The sequence below is a fragment of the Canis lupus genome, chromosome 30, assembly GCF_011100685.1.
Source record: "Canis lupus familiaris isolate Mischka breed German Shepherd chromosome 30, alternate assembly UU_Cfam_GSD_1.0, whole genome shotgun sequence".
NCBI classification, from domain to species: Eukaryota; Metazoa; Chordata; class Mammalia; order Carnivora; family Canidae; genus Canis; species Canis lupus.
This window is the reverse complement of record NC_049251.1, coordinates 26,980,613-26,985,260: the sequence shown is the minus strand read 5'-3', so window position 1 is coordinate 26,985,260 and position 4,648 is coordinate 26,980,613. Positions and strand designations below refer to the sequence as shown.

The window sequence follows — 4,648 nt, the reverse complement described above, 5'->3', positions numbered from 1 at the left end:
GGCTACCCATGCCTGCTTAGGGATCTGCCCGGTTATCCTAGCCAAGAGCCAAAGACCGAAATACTCCCCACTCTCCAGGGAAGCAACTTGGCTTTCTACGTAATTGATTCAACCTTGAACCCACACCATCACCACGTCAGCAAGGCAGTAACTGGCAGCCCTCACATAAAGTCAAATGCTAAAGGACAGATGTGGGCAACACACAGGTACCTCCTGGGGCTGGGGTGAAGGGAACCCCTCAATTTGTATGAGAGGACACTTTCCGAGGAACTTCCCCCCCTTACTCTCTTTTTCTTCTTCTTCATTCCTCCTTTTTTTTTTTTTTTTTTTTTTGAGTAACAAAGACCTCTTCACATTGGCGAATTATGAATATGCAGGAATGATGGTGTGAGACCACTCTGTGTCTCTGAACTGAGGCCAGTTTAATTCCTAGGACTCCAGTCACTGGTACTTTTCCTGCATTTTCAGCAGCACCTGAAATAGATTTCACTTCATATGAAATGCAAAACACTGCAGAGTAGAAAGCTCACCCTGGTCTCTGATCCAGGCGAGTGTTCTCAAGCCTGGTGTTCATATTTTTTTCTCCCTTTCTTCAAAATACTGCCTTGCTAAGCCCACAGATGGGGATCATAGGATAAGTAGATGCATAATATATTACCCAAAATATTCCACCAGGCATCTCCTCTTACAGGTCAGGAGGACTTGCAAATGGAGTCTTCTGGGTCACCGCATTTCCATCCGAGAGAAATTCTCTCTCATAATTAAGATTATGTCAGCATTTCCATTACAGACCCCAGTGGTAAAATCCACTCTGAAGTGGAGCTTGGTTTTAAAGCTGTTGGTCTTGAAGAAAACTCCCCCCGCTCTGACATTGGTTGTGCAGCACTTTTCCCCTTGGAAACTAGAGAAAGGAAAACACACAGTAAGTCAGGAGCAGGAGCTCTACGTGGTTGGTCCAGGGTTTGGAAAGAAGGGCTCTGCCTGGGCCTCGTGGTCTCCTGGACAATGCCAAGTACACGTGGAAGAGTCTCCAAGTCTAAGCCAGTGTTCCCCAAATGCCCCCTGCAGATCTCCTACATCAGAATCACCTGGGGAGTGCCATTCCCTCCGGATTCTTACTCTCTCCTACAGTTTACCTGCCCCACCTGCCCCATCCAATCAGAAATCCCAGTTGGGGCCTGGGAATCAGGGTTCTGTAGCTAAGTTTCCTAGATGACTCCTTTTCTCAGGGAAGATGAAGCCTCCTAATCTAGGCTTTGTTATTTTGTTGCTGGTGACCTTGGCCAAATATCTTCACCTCATTATGCCTTGTATCCTCATTTATAAAGTAACAGCTAACATTTATGTCAAGTATGCTCTAAGAGAGTCCCATGCTTTAGCTCTTCTAATCCTCACAGAAGCCCTATGAGGTTGGCACTATAGTTACCTCCTTTTTTAGGATAGGGAGACCCTGAGAGGTTAAGTGAGTTTCCTCAAATCATGTAGCTAGTCAAATGGCAGAACTGGGCTTTGAACCCAGGGCACCTGGCTCTCCTTGTGCTACCTTTTAGAGGACAGTTAGAACTCTCACCAACCTGTGCTGTGAAAGGCAAAGGAAGAAGAGAATGTCAAATTGCTCTGTGGCCTGTGATTATTTTCATGGACCTCTGACACCAGATTCTCTGACTCCTGGATCCATGCCTCTTTTCCGTTCTTTGTGTAGGACGGTCCTGGCTCTTGGACGGTCCTGGCTCTTCCTGGTGTCCTGTCACCCTCCTTCTCTTCTCCTGGTGCCATTCAAATCTTTGGCTTTTGAATAGCTAATCTCACCAGCTCATTTACACTCAAGTGTTAATAAATGATGATAGCCTAATGCATTTGCTTTACTCAGATAACACATTTTCATTTTAGCTGAAGTTTTAACCCAGAATTCCCTAATCTCCTGACACTAGGGAGCCCCCTCACTATCTTTCTCCTTACCAGCTCCATGCTCTATGAGGTGTTTCTGAAAGAAGCAAACTTCATTAATTAATTAGGAGTCAGTTCCACATATACATCTTTATATATTATAAAATGGAAGAGAATGTGTGAGCATTATTTCAGTGGCTTATTTGAAATCTTGTGATCTTCAGAAGGAACCTTCCTCATTGCTGTCTTACTGGGTCACCAAGTGTCTGGAGACCCCTTGGAGGAAGCCATTGTCTCTCCCCAAGGGCAAAGGAACATGGTAGAATGGAATCTGCCAGGGTTGGGGTGGGAGGTGGGGGTGGTATGATTATGAATTTGTAACAGGCAGTGTCCCGCTCTGTCTCTGGGTTGGGCTGGTCGTGCTGCTCAGGACGTTGTCGCTGGAAGCCAATGAAAGGCTGGATAGCAGTCTCATTAAAGGGGCAGCGGCTGGAGTGTGCAGCCCATGGGGGCGGGCCAGGGGCGCCTCTGTTACCTGGCAGTCTGGGGTGGGCACAACATGATGAAGTTGCTGTGAAAGGTATGTTTGTCGGACAATCATCACAGTGAAACTTATACCTTCCCCTATCTTATTATTGGGTATATTCCTTGTACTCAGTATGTACACCGGACACACACCTGGGTTCAATATACACTGGGCATGCAGGTGACTTTGTGGCTTGTGCTGCTTCTTCCTCTCCTCTCACTTGCTCTCTTCTGGCCCACGGGCATCCTAGAACACATTGGGCACACACAAGTCATGCTCCTGCCTTGGGGCCTTTAGCTGTTTTCTTTCTTAGGGTTTTACTTTTGAGAGCCTTGGTGTTAGTACTGGTTTTAGCCCTTGAAGTCTCATATCCTGGAAAATCCTGCAGTGCTGGCAAACTGAGTTAGTTAATCACCTACATTTCTCTGGAACATTCTTCTCCAAGATACCAATCAGGAGAACATCTTCCCTCCCATCAGGCCTCTGCTCAAGTCTTGCTTTCTCAATGCAGCCCGTGGCTTCCCAGCCTCACCACTCTGATTAGCCTTACCTTGTTTCCTCTTTTTTTTTTTTTTTTTAATAGCACGCCTGCTCCCTCTTTACTCTCCCTTCGTGGCCTCATTCACTCATAGGGTTTCAATACTTTTATATTCTCATCCCTATGGGTGTGTCTGTCTCCAGCTTAAATCCTACCTCCAAGCTTCAGCCTCTTGTGCCCTGCCTACTTAGCATCTTCCCTTGGATGTCATCTTGGCCGCTCCTGCTGGCCACAGCCCAACAGAACGAACCACCAGCCACTCCTAACATACTCTACTTCCTGGTTCCTTTATTTCTGTCCATGGCACCATCGCGTAGCTCTCTGTCAAGCTGGAAAAGTGCGAATCGTCCTTAACTACTCTTTCCCCCTCACCTCCTATGCCCAGTAAAGCATCAAATCCTATTAATTTTACTTCCAAAACATTTCTCAAATATGTCACTTTTATTCTATACCAACAGCCTCCCCTGCTTCCATTCAGGGTTACTCCAACAGCCTCCTAACAGATTCCGTGCCTCCGGTCTTGTGCCCTCAAGCCCATCCTCCACTCCACACAGCTGTCATTCTTTCCCTATTTAATATCTATCCTGTATAAAACATGGTGATAAGTATTAGAGATACAGCAGTGGAAAAGACAAAGTCCCTATTCTCATACATCAGTGGGATCCACATAAATAATAAATCTCACATTGGCCGTCTCTGGCCTACAAACTAAACATATTTCACCCCTTCTTTCAGCTATCCTATGCATGTTTGGAGTCATGAGCTCCTTTTAGAATCTGATAGAAGTTGAATTCACACATAAAACTTGGCTTACTGGATTTTTTAGATTGCTCACTTACAAATTTTAAACTTCAGGGGAGAGGACACTGGACTCTAGAGGCCAGTCTCTAAGAATCTTTGACCTGTACTATCAAGTTTAAGCCTCTTTGAACAATATACACAGCCTTCCATGGCCTGAAGTGTGACTCCTCTCCTGGCCCTGTCACCTGAGTGGCATCATGTCCACCTGCCTCACTTTTTTGGTGTCATAGCAACATGGAACTTCCTGAAGTTCCTGGCATGCCTCATCCATTCATCTAGTGGCCATTTATTAAAAAGTTATATTTTTTTTAGATTCTGAGTCACCAAGAGTGTAGAGGTAAAAAAGATTATGAGGTGGGCTTTACATTCTAACTCTGTGCCTTGTTCTCACGTTGGCTGTCCTTCTCCTGGTGTCCTTTTCCTCTGGTCCTTCCCATTCACTGGCCATTGCTCACTTTAAAATTCAACTCAGGTATCTTTCTTCCTGGAGGACTCTCCTAAATGTAACGTCCCTCTTCATTTTGGCTTCGTACTGAAGTCCTTCTCTGGGTACCCATATTTCCTAGCAAATATCTGTTTCCTGTTCCTTAGTACATTGTACGATAATTTTCTTTCTACGTGGATGTTTCTTACAGCTAAATTAGGAACTTTTAAGGATAGCAACAGTTTTGTTCTTGATCACTTTATTTCTGTGCCTGCTTCAATTCAGTACACAACAAATATTTGTTGAATGAATGGATAATGGGAGGGATGAATAAGGCTAGAAAGGCTGTATCAAGCTACACCAAGGGAGATCCCGGAATGCTGGCCTGAATTGTTTCATTCATTACTGAGTAGTTTATGGAATAGCTGCTGGAAGTGGTGGGTAGAGGGTGATAGGGTAAAAGTGAGTCTTG

General features: G+C 45.1%; 1 long non-coding RNA gene across 1 annotated transcript; it reads right to left on the bottom strand.

Moving 5' to 3' along the window:
* Positions 1–437: 437 nt before the first annotated feature.
* Positions 438–3,944, bottom strand: LOC111093399. Its single transcript, XR_005381371.1, has 3 exons — positions 3,791–3,944; positions 2,566–2,659; positions 438–901 (listed from the first exon to the last, which is right to left on the bottom strand). It is a non-coding gene; the product is annotated as an uncharacterized LOC111093399 (long non-coding RNA).
* Positions 3,945–4,648: the final 704 nt, after the last annotated feature.